The 11838-nt window shown below is 48.2% G+C and overlaps 1 long non-coding RNA gene across 1 annotated transcript; it reads right to left on the bottom strand.

Annotated features, from left to right (window-relative positions):
- Nucleotides 1-5288: 5288 nt before the first annotated feature.
- On the bottom strand, nucleotides 5289-11681 carry LOC150041833 (uncharacterized). Its single transcript, XR_016533695.1, has 3 exons — nucleotides 11599-11681; nucleotides 10585-10729; nucleotides 5289-5470 (listed from the first exon to the last, which is right to left on the bottom strand). It is a non-coding gene; the product is annotated as an uncharacterized LOC150041833 (long non-coding RNA).
- Between the last annotated feature and the right edge of the window lie 157 nt (nucleotides 11682-11838).

The raw sequence follows: 11838 nt of genomic DNA, 5'->3' as shown, positions 1-11838 counted from the left end.
TGATATCACGTGCAGAGACAAGTTCTGGATGGACAGACACAGCTATTACGATCTTGGAGGAGCCAGTGCAGGCTGTCACACTGTTTCCCTTCGGGAAGAGGATATGCAAACCTTGGGGGGAAGAAAAGAAAAAACAATCATAACAGTAAGGGTGATGGAGGAAATGTACATGAATAGATTGAGGATAAGTAAACCTGAGGACCGGGAATGACATGGGTAAGGCCCCTGGCCGTCTGGACACACAGCTGTGTCAGAGCACAGTTTTAAGGATCGGGAAACAAAGTTCAATTGATTCGCATCCATAGGATCTTTGGTGTACGATGGCTGTGGTTGGCTGAACCCTGGGACACAGGCAATTGAAATATCTATTTCCCTGTAAGTGCGACAGATACCAGCTACTAGTATGTTGCCAGGACCTGGACAACTGTCCCTTAGCTCTTTTACTCAAGGCTGGCTCTCTATCACTTGATTTCCAGCTCCACTTCCAGCATTTTGGATGGTTATTTAGAGAGAAGAGTCTCAAAGACTTTCCTGCCTGGGTTGGACTTTGAATCGTGATCCTCGGATCTCAGCCCCCTCAGTAGCTAGGATGAGCGGGTAGGAGTCTGGATCCCTCGTTATTGGGGAATCCTGTGCTTCAGAGCAGAGGGATGGCAGGTTGAATCCTGGGTGCAAGGAGAGTCCCTTCTACTCTCTTCCCATGGAGCTGGAGTACAGACAGCACTGTAATCCAAGCTTGCTTCAGCCTTGGAGACAAATGAGAGGAGAAAGGGCTTCCTTCAAGTCCTCTTCCTTCATCTAGGCCGGGAACTCCAAAAAACAAAACAAAACAAAAACCCAACAACAACTTGGGAGCTGGCCTTAGGATCTTCTAGTTTGTCAAGTTCTGATTCGGGCTGAGTTCACTGGGGTCTGTTCATTCTGCGAAGCAGATGGCTGAGCAGACTCAACATCACGACTCCTGGGTCTTTAAAAATGCCTTATTCACTGCACACCTCACTGAGGGAGAAACTGAGTTGTGCTGATTCAGGCTTGCTTGCCATGTGATAAACAATGAAAAATGAAGATGAAGAGGAGCCCTAAGAAGAATGACCAAAGTGGGCCTCATCTACTTTATTGTCATTTTTTTTTAATAGACAGGAATCTAAACTTCTAGATTGTCTGGTTCAATACCGTGCAGTCCGTGTCTGGCCACCTGGATCTTCTTCCTTCCTCAGGAAGCCCAGGCTAGTGGCCCACAATCCTCCAAAACTTCTTCCTTCTTCAATCCTAAAACCTTTTAACTCCAAGCCTGGAGCTGGCTTCTCGCTCTCCATCAGGCAACAGAGTCCCTGTCACTGACTCTGATGCTCTCTTCTAGATTCCACCTGTTCCACTTTCAGTCCTCTCCTCACCTTGGGTCCTCAACCTCCGGATGCTTTTATGTAAGATCCTCTTCAAACCCACCCACAACTCCTCAGAGTCGGGCCTCTCTTTTTGACCTATTAGGAAATGATCCAAGATGGACAGCTTTGGGGTAGTGAGTTCTACTCCAAATGAGGACAACTGCTCTTCTTCTTATTCTCCTTGGCAAGAAGGATCTCAGCTGTCACTTCATTTGTAGTGTGCCTTGTGTGACCCTGGTCCTGGAAGGCCATTTCTGAGCTTCTGTGTTCAACTAGTGTCCTACTGCTTCCAGGTTTTTAGTAGTTCACTGCAAAGAAGAGTCTCATGGACTTTCCTGCCCTGGCTGGCTTCAAACCCTGATCTTCACATCTCAGCCTCCTGAGTAGCTAGGAGACATGCAGGTCTAAACCCCAGCTCCTCAAGACAAACACTGGGCACCATTTCTTTCTTTCCTACTTCCGTTCTTCCTTCTCTCTCTCCTTTCTTCTTCTCTTCCTTCCTATCTTCCTTTCTTTCTCTCTCCTTCCTTCATTTCTTCCTTCCTTTTCTTTCTTTATATTTCTCCCCTTTTATATTAGTGCCAGTTTTACATCTTGAATTCAGGGCCTGGGTGCTGCCCCTGAGTTTTGCTTTTTTTTTTTTTCTTCCTCTACCACCACTCTTAACACTTGAGTCACAGCTTCATTTGTGGTTTTCTGGTGGTTCATTGGAGATAAGCGTCTCTTGGCCTTTCCTGCCCAGGCTGGCTTTGAACCTCAATCCTCAGATCTTAGTCTCCTGAGTAGCTAGAATGGCAGGCGTGAGCCAATGGCTCTCAGCAGGTCCCTTCTTAATCGCCTGCCTATCTCAGCTCTCTGTCCTCCCTGATAGCTGACATTCCTTCTTGTTCAGTATGGCCATTTGATTGTTGGCCAGTATTCCCACTGGGTTATATGGCCTGCACAGGAATGACTGGTGTTGCTTCCCTTTGTGTCTAATGTCTCTTCTTCAAACTTACCACATTATAGGCTATCAGTTAAAGTAGACCCAGTGAATCTGTGCATGCCTCCTGTAGGGAAAGCTGGGATTGTAGAATGGACCTCATGTGGCCTGCTGGCCTGGCAGCAGTGGTACCCAGTCCTTGCTGTCTGCCCTTCCCATCACCACCTTGCCAGGAAAGTGGTCTGAGCCACCTCCGTCCTGCATCAGTGGTCTGGCTTGGGTCACTTGTCTGGAGTCTGGCTCTGGCCCACACTACCCAGGTAAAGTCTTAATGTGCCCTGCCAAACTGCAAATGGTCTGGGTGACAGCAGCCAATCCTTTCTAAGGCCACTTGGCAAGGGCTGCTACCGAATAAAGGATCTTTGTTTTGGAGGAGTTTCTCTTAAGAGCTCTAACATTGTGGAATCCTAGAAAAGTGGCGCGCGCGCGCACACACACACACACACACACACACACACACACACACACACACACACACACACACACACACACACGAGCAGGCCAGCCATGATAGGGCTGGGACTGCATCCCCAGCAATTTCCTGAGCGAGAAGCCACTGTGAAGTCCTGCCTTGGCAGCCAGGAAGCTTTGGGGGGGGGGGGAACCAAGGATATCGCATCCCTGTCCCTCCACACTCCCAGATACCCTTGCGATGTGGATTCCCTCTCACCTTTAAGGGGCAACAATCCAAATGTCTGTGAGGAGATGGGCAGTGGTCAGAGGGAGGCATTTGTTGGCTTCTCTTTAAGGCTGTGGTGGATCTCTAAGAGTAGCAGCCAGAAACTACTGAAAACACAAAGTCATGGTTGGCTCCGGCTTTCCCTGTTCCTTTAGCTCTGGGCCTTGGTTTGCTGATGGAATGTCTCAGGACAACCTCACGGCCCCAGCACTGCCAGGGTTCTTCCCATGGCTCCTGACAGGGCCACAAACACATGGCTTGTGAGTGGGCCAGGGATTTTCACCAGCACTCCCATATTCTAAGTCTTTCTGGAGTCATGCAAGTGTAGGTACCTGGCTTCTGGGTGTTTCTAACGACTGCCATTTATTCATGGCTAGGTCAATGTTGCAAATTGCTCCAGCAATGCCTCTCCACATGTCCCCCTTCCCCGCTCCACACACAAATTCCAATTTTATAAAGATCAAGATGTATAATAGAAGGAAAATACTTTACTGTTGAAATTTTAATTTAATTTTATTTATTTACATTTTAGCCCAAGCTGGACACTGGTAATCACGCCTGGAATCCTAATTACTCAGGAGGCTGAGATCTGGGGATCATGTTTCAAAGCCAGCCTGGGTAAGAAAGTCTGTGAGAACTCTCATCTCCAATGAACCACCAGAAAACTAGAAGTGGTGCTGTGGCTCAAAATGGTAGAGCACTAGCCTTGAGCTGAAGAGCTCAGGGACAGCGCCCGGGCCTTGAGTTCAAGCTCCACAAAATGACAAGCCCCAGCCAATGATGACGAGAATAATAAAGGAGATATGGGGGGTGGGGGTGGGGGGAGGGCACCCTTAGACTAGAGGTGGAACAATTTATATGTGCCTCTTTGGACTGATTGCATTCCATACCCAAACAGAGCCTCTGCATGTTTATGCTGTATAACCCGTTCTGGGGGTCAAATCTAGGAGTCTGCCCTATAACAAGCAGCCAACAAATATTGTTGAGTGAATAAAGGAATCCAAAAAAAGCAGTTGTCATGATGACACCGGGGCTGGGACTGGAGATTTTCCAGGCTAGAGTGCTTCCCTTGGGCTGGGTCTCTTTGTGATGGAAACAGGACATCATGTGACTTGGAAAGCCAGCCCTTGACTTTGAGGAGCTTAACAGCTTTGATTCATCAGTGCAAATCGTGTCTAATATGGCCTATTAGCAGTGCTCCTGCATTGTCACAGATATAGCTACAGAAGCATTAGTCACTGTGCAAACAGAATGAACGGGTTTCACTGTCCCTCAAGATAAACATGTTAGAACACTAACCCCATTCACTCCGGGACTTTTTGAGCTTATTCAAGGCCCTCACCTGGCTGTTAGAATTAATACAAAGTTTTATGGCCTACTTGTTCTTTGCAAATTTGCCAGACACCCAGTGACACAGATTCAGGTTACAAATCACCATGGTGTATATTGACACATTATTTATTTTCTGGCTTAGTAACCTATTATTTTTCCCAGCTCCATTTACAGAGTATCTGTGGTTCCTTGACAATTGACGATAGGATTGATAAAACTCATTTTGTTAGCCAGGCACGGTGGTTCAGGCCTGTAACCCTAGCTACTTAAGAGGTTGAGATCTGAGGACCGCAGATCAAAGCCAGTCCAGGCCCTAAAGTCCATGAGACTCTTATCTCCAACGAACCATCAGAAAACCGGAAGTGGTGCTGTAGCTCCAGGGGTATGGCTTTGGACTTGAGCTGAAGAGCTCAAGGACAATGCCAGGCCCAGAGTTCAAGCCCCATGACTGACGAAAAACAAATTCGTTTTGTTGGGGAGTGGGCACAATAGTTTAGCATTGATTCTGAGTCAGGAGGACAGGTGGCACATTGTGGAGTAGTTAAAGTAGGAGTTTGGAAGTTAGGCTCTCACTTCGTTGTAAATTCTTAACTCCACCACAGATTTATCTGTACCTTCTCTGTACCTCCATGGCTGTGACTCCTCCTTACTTCTCACTATCTTAACATTATGCATTGCTTTTCCTTCGTATGAGCCTCCCAGAATGCCAGGTATCAAGAAAAGAATCATTATGGTCAGCCAGGCTCCATGGAGGCTGGGCTGTCAATCCTTCAGGTTATAGCTTTAAAATGATGAGTGATTGACTTTCTGGTTTCTATTAGCTTTCAGGGGTCTTGAAGACACAACACAGCCACACAACCCTAGGAGACTGCCACTTTTACCAGGTGAAAAGAGCAAACGTCTTTGAATTCCCTACTGCGTGATCTGGTACCCAGCACACCTGTGCCTGTTCATACTTCTGCTGAATTGGTAAGCAAAGGCATGAGGGCTACATTCAAAGACTCAGTGTCCCTGGGGGGTGGGGAGGGGAGGTGGTCACAGTCCGGTATGAAGTCATTGAAGTGGGGCTGTCTGTTAGGCCCTCGTTGGACTCTGTGGGAAAGAGAAGCTTAATTACAGTGGGGAGTAGAGACTTTAATCAAGTCGTGACTCGTAAGCATTGAATCCCAGCTGGAGGTCCAAGAGGAGGTATGTCCCTCATGGGGAGACCCAATCTAGGTGGCTAGGAAAGGCCTTAGGAAGCAAGGCAACTGAGGCTGCGATGCCAGGTTGATGGAGAGTGTGGTGGGTGGTTTCACAAGTCTCCAAGATGGGGAGATTGGGGGTGGGGGGGGAAGAGAGAGAGAGAGAGAGGGAAATCACATGGCCACAGTGGCCTCTGAGGAGCAGCGAGAAAGCCCAAGTAGCTAACACAGATAAGAATATTGGTGATGTTTCCAAATGCTGGTGGCTCACAGCTGTTATCCCAGCTCCTCAGGAGACTGAGATCTGAGGACTGCTGTTCAAAGCCAGCCTAGGGAGGAAAGTTCATGGGACTCTGATTCACCATCAAGAAGCCAGAAGTGGAGCTGTGGCTCAAGGTAATCAAGCACTGCTAGTCTTGAGTGAAAAAGCTCAGAGACAGGGCCCATACCCTGGGTTAAAACCTCAGGATGGACACAATAACAGTCATAATGATGATGATAACCATTGCAAAAATGGGCTGGAGACATAGCTCAGCACTTGAGTGCTTGCCTGGCAAGTATGAGGTTCTGAGTTCAGACCCCAGTAGTTCCAAATAATAAACAAACAAAACATCAGGCTAAACCACCCAGCATATTTACAGACCAAATCCATGTTATTCATGTTATTTCTATTGCCCAAAGTCACTGAGGCCAAGTTCGACTTCAGAGGGGCAGAGGAACACAGCTCGTTTTCTCCAGCAAGAACACATGGGAACCAGTGCAGAGGTGTCATTTCACAGCCAAGAGAGGAGGAGCAAAGGGTCAGGAACAACTCTCCAACCTTCCAGTGTGACTGCCAGGCATAGCCGGAGCAACCCTGTGGATAGCAACTGCCATTTATTGAAACAGGGAAGAGTGGAACCAGCTTGGGGAGGGAGGAGGATGGGGCAGATGTTACAGAGGCAGATATAAAACTGGCACAAACAAAAGAAGATGGAAGCCACTGATATCATTGGAATGTCTAAGGAGGATGTGTTGTAGGGCTTCAGGTAGAGCTGGATCCAGGGACTCAAAAAAGATTTTTTTTTTTTTTTGGAGGAGGGGTGGTCAGAGGGATTGGTACTTAGCTTCTATGCTTCTCCTTTTGGCTTCATTTCCAAACAAGCTTCCTTCTGTGTCGGCAAGCCTCCCTTAGCTTAGTAGTAACTGTAAAGTGGAATTTCTCTAACCATCCATCAACCCAAGGGATGGAAATACAGCATTTTGCGATATGACATGACCATTTATGAGTCAATCACAGTGGCTTGGGTGGCTTGAATACTATGATAAGCACCCTGCTGGGTGCTTCTCTCTGGGGTGGATAATCTGGACTGTGAATAATGTAAAAATGGTACTCCGGAGGGACAGGAGACAGAGGGCTAAAAATGGGTAAGGACCATTGCTGTCCCGTAGAGAGATTAAGAGGAAAGTTGAGCCCAAGGGTCTAGAAAACCTTAGCCAAGTTTCAGACAGAAAGACAAATTTAGGCTCTCTCCACAATAGAAGATACTAGAAGAATACCAGTTCTGAGTCTTGAACCCAGGGCTTTTATACTTTTTAGGCAGGTAGTCTACCACTTGAGCCACATCTCCAGTGCTTTTATTTTGTCTTACTTTTCAGTTAGTATGCTCCATTTTTGCCCGAGACCAGCTTCATACTGTGATCCTACAATCTACAGCTTCCTGAGTCGCTGGGATCACAGGTGTATGTCATCAGGCCTGTCTGATTGATTGAGATGGGATCTAGCTTATATACATAATATTATATATAATTATATATTTACATGTATATATTTTTTTCCAGAGCTGGCCTCAAACTCTCAGCTTCCCAAGTAGTGGGAATTACAGGCGTGAGCCACCACAATTGGCTTAGAACACACGTTTTATGAAACCAAGAAATTTACTAAGAATGTTTGAGAAGTTTCTGGCATCTTAGAGGACATACATAATCTTTTTTTATTTTTCAAACAAGCACGTATATGGTGCTTACTGTGCATTTGCTTCTCGGAATGACTCTACTGTCTCCATTTTGAGAGGGAGGCACTGGTTTAGAAACTTGTTCAAGGACACGGAGGTCGTAAATCCACAGACCCAGAAATCTGGCTTCTGGAGTTGTCAGGATTAAGATGTTAGGCAGTTCAAGTGTTTCTTGGAGAATGTCAAGCTTTGGTTCTTCCCGCCCCCCCCCTCCATACACACAGGTCACCTGCTGGCCTGGAGTTGTTGTGGAACCCCTGTGGCCAGGTTTCTCTGAGTCTGTATCTCTGAGGCTGTAGGAGAACCGTTCACAGTTAACTAGCGGATGGGGTGTTTGCCATCAGGAAAAACAGATGCTTGTTTAAGTCAGGAAGAAAGAGCGGGCTTCCCTCCCAGTCTGCTTTAGAAAGCCTCTTTGTTTTATGACTCTGGGTGCAAGCAACTCTTTTAATTTTGTGTTTTGGATTCCAGCCATAGAAGGCCCTTCTTTAATGTAGCAGATGGCTGGAGACGAGGGAGCCAGGTTCCTACACTCTGCATTAAGCCGCCTTTCCCCAGGGAGGAGGCTCCTAATTATGTTGCCCAGGAGGGGAAGGGGAATAACTCATGTGTTAGACGCATATCATGTGCAGAGGAACCACCCTGTCTTTTGAGTGTCTGCAGACACCTGGAGAGGAGGAAACCTTCCGAGAATCCAGTGAGACAGATGGGGCTTTGGCAGAGAATTTGTACAGAGGTATCTGCAGGAACATGGGATGCGGGGTTCTCAGTTGCTATTCCTTCCTGAAGCTTCTGGAAATCACCAGATCCTTGTGGTGAATGGAGGGAAATCCCCCCCCCCAACATATTATGATTTCAAGTTCCAGTGTGTGTAAATCAAGAAATTTATCTGTTCATTATTAAGGAAAACCAAAAAGGCACTTGAAAATCCTTTGATATGATCTTATTCTCTCCCTAACTCCATGACTCTGTGTGTGTGTGTGACTGTCTGTCTGTCTCTGTGCACACTAAGATATAATCCCCAAGTCCCCAGTGACCTTCTTCCTCTAATCTGGCCCTATCGCCACCCAGTAACACCACCAAATTATGAATCCAGTACTGGATTGGTCAGTGGTAAGCCCTTAGAAACCAATCACTTCCCCCAAGCTCTGCCTCTGAACCCTGCTTCTATGGGGGGGAAGGGAGAGTTGTGGGAACCAAGCCTTGGATTCATGAGCTTTTTGAGGGGGGCTGGCTACTTCATTTTCAAATAGTAATAATAACTATGGACAGGGCCAGGAGCGTGGCCTAGTGGTAGTGTACTTGCTTAGCATGCACGAAGGCCTAGTTCCATTCCTTGAAACCACAGACACACAGAAAGCCAGAAATAGTGCTGCGGCTCAAGTAGTAGAGTGCTAGCCTTGAGAAATCTCAAGGACAGTGCCTGGCCCTGAGTTCAAGCCCTAGGTCTGACAAAACAAACAAACAAACAGCAACAAAAAACTATGCGTGAAATGTTTAAGCTCATTCTCTATAGCAAATGAATCATTTAAGCACTTTACAAAAATGAAAAATGGAGGGCTGGGAGTTTGGCCTAGTGGTAGAGTGCTTGCCTAGCATGCATGAAGACCCGGGTTCAATTCCTTGGTACCACATACATAGAAAAAGCCGGAAGTGGTGCTGAGGCTCAAGTGGTAGAGCTCTAGCCTTGAGAAAATCCAAGGACAGTGCTCAGGTCCTGAGTTCAAGCCCAGGACTGGCAAAAAAAAAAAGTCTTTTGAGTTTAAATCAGGGTCTCTCAACCTTCACACTATGAACAGCTTGGGCTGGATGGATCTTAGTAAAAGGAGACTTGCCCTGTGCATTGTGGGATGTTTCCCTTTATTCCTGGCTCTACCCACTACATAGCAGTAGCACTGCTATCTGCCTTGTGATAGCTAAGAAAAAGTCCTCTGGGGGTTGTAGGCCTTGAACTCAGGGCCTGGGCGCTGTCCCTGAGCTCTCTGTTGCTGAAGGCTAGGCCTCTACCACCTGAGCCGCAGCTCCACTTTCAGTTTTCAGGTTGTTAACTGGAGAAACAGTCTCCAGGGGATTTTTCTGTCCAGACTGGCTTTGAATCTTGATCCTCAGATCTCACCTCCTAAGTAGCTAGAATCACAGGGAAAGCCATTCTGGTGAGTTCTGTCTTTTGAGGTCTGGAGGCCTGGTCTCAGTTCCTTGGTTGGCCTCTGTTGACTGTTCAAGTCTTTATTCCTTTCCTGTGTATTATTCTCTCTTCCAACTAAAGACCTGAACTGTGTCCACAAAGGAACTGGGAGAGATTGGAGCCTCTGGTTGATGTGATCAGTATCTGAGCTCATGATTTAGGACCTAAAATGGTTGGCTTTACCAAGATCACAAATATGATGATTGAAAAAAAAAAACAAACGATCACAACCACAAATTGTCCTTACATAGATGGAAACCATTTGTTTGGGGAATGATTTTCCTGACCATTTGAATTGAAGTAAAGGAGAGGCTACAAGTGTACAACAATTTTAGGCCAAACTGTTGTATCCCATAATAGCCAACAAATCCCTCTGCAAACACCAATTCTGAAAAAAAATAAATGGCATCCTCCGAGGGAGAGGTTATGGGCACTTCTGGGAGCTGTAAACCCACACAGGCTCCAGAAATATGTGCCTTCCAAGGCTTGGAAACTTCTGAATTAACAACAAATAAGCAAGTGAGTGTGACAAAGAGTTAAAGTACACAGACTTTACTTTTGCAGAGTTTATGATGTAGTAAAGAATTTTAAGACATAGGCCTGAGATTGCAAAGAACGAATGGCCAGCAGGCTAAATTGGGATCTTGGATTTGTTTTGTTTGGCCTCCAGAATGTCTGGGGGGAGGGGGAGTGGAGAAAGGGAGAGAAAGGGGCTATGGAGTGGAGGACAGAGGAATGAAAGGGAGAGGGAGAAGGTTGCTAAACAAATGAGATTTAAAAAATATATATATATAGAAATCCAAATTTGAAACATCAGATCTAACATTACTGGGCCCGCCTCACCTTTCTCCCTGCTGACATCAAAGTCAACAGCACCTACCCACTTGGCTGGATGTTGTCTGGTTCCCCACTCTGGCTCACTCATTTTCACCATCTCAGTGCAGAGCCTTTTGTGACGACTCCTTTTCCATCTCCTTCTCCTTCTTTCCTATGGAAGAAACAGGGACCAGAGCGTGAGGATGGCCTCTCCAGGGTCCACGCAGCCCCACCTGACCCAGGCTGAGGACCAAACCCCATGTGTAATGAGGCTTATAGCCCCCAGAGCTTGGGGCAGGCCTCTCCTGGAACTCCAGGGACCATCTGCACAAGTCCACCCAGGGTTCCTGGGCTGTGTGAATTATTAGTAGGATGCTGTAAGATCTGCAGAACCTTGAAGCTACTTTTGTTTCCTTTTCTTGCGGGTGGTGGGGCCCTGGCTTGGGCGCTGTCCCTGAGCTCTGCAGCTCCAGGCTGGGTGCTTCTAACCACACAGCACCACTTGTGGTTTTCACTGGAGATCAGAGTCTCATGAACTTTCCTACCCCGGGGGGGGGGGGGGTTGGTTTCGAACTGTGATCCCCCATCTCAGCCAGGGTGACAAGGGGAGAGCCTGGAAGCTGTTTAAAACATTAAAAGGAGCCACTTGGGCCTAGGCTCTGCTTTTGGGTGCTTTAAATGACTGGGGTTGATCTTGGTTACTGCCCTGGGGTGTGGAGGCTTCGGGGCCCACTCTTCCCCCACTCACCCCCATTCTCCCCCACTCCCCCCATCCTCCTCCATTTCCCCCCCACTCTCTCCCCACTCCCCCCCAATCCCCCCATTCTCCCCCACTCCCCCCCCATTTCTCCCCACTCCCTCCCCAATCCCCCCATTCTCCCTCACTCCCCCCATTTCCTCTCACTCTCCCCCCATTCTCCCCCACTCTCTCCCCACTCCCCTCCACTTCCCCCCACTCCCTCCCTCCCCCCCATTTCCTCCCACTCCCCCCCCCCCACTCCTCCCCACTCTCCCCGGCTCCTGCTGAAGCCAGGGGCTGACCGGAAGTCGGGGTTTGCGGGACGCAGAGCCCAGCCTCGGGGTGGGGTGGGGGTGCGGTGCCTCCTCCGCCCGCCCTCCTCTCCCCACCCCCCCCCGCCGCCCCCTCCTCAGCCTCGGCCGCCCCGGGGGGTTTCGGGGCCCCGTCGGCCGCCCCGGCAGGCCGGCGCATGCGCAGACCGCGGCGGGCGTGCTCCGGCTCCCCGGCTCCCCCCGCCCCCCCCTCCGTCATCCGGGTCCTGC

The sequence above is a fragment of the Megascapheus bottae genome, chromosome 38, assembly GCF_031878675.1.
Source record: "Megascapheus bottae isolate mThoBot1 chromosome 38, mThoBot2.hap1, whole genome shotgun sequence".
Lineage (NCBI taxonomy): Eukaryota > Metazoa > Chordata > Mammalia > Rodentia > Geomyidae > Megascapheus > Megascapheus bottae.
The sequence above is the reverse complement of the archived record's forward strand: the minus strand, read 5'-3'. Positions and strand labels throughout refer to the sequence as shown.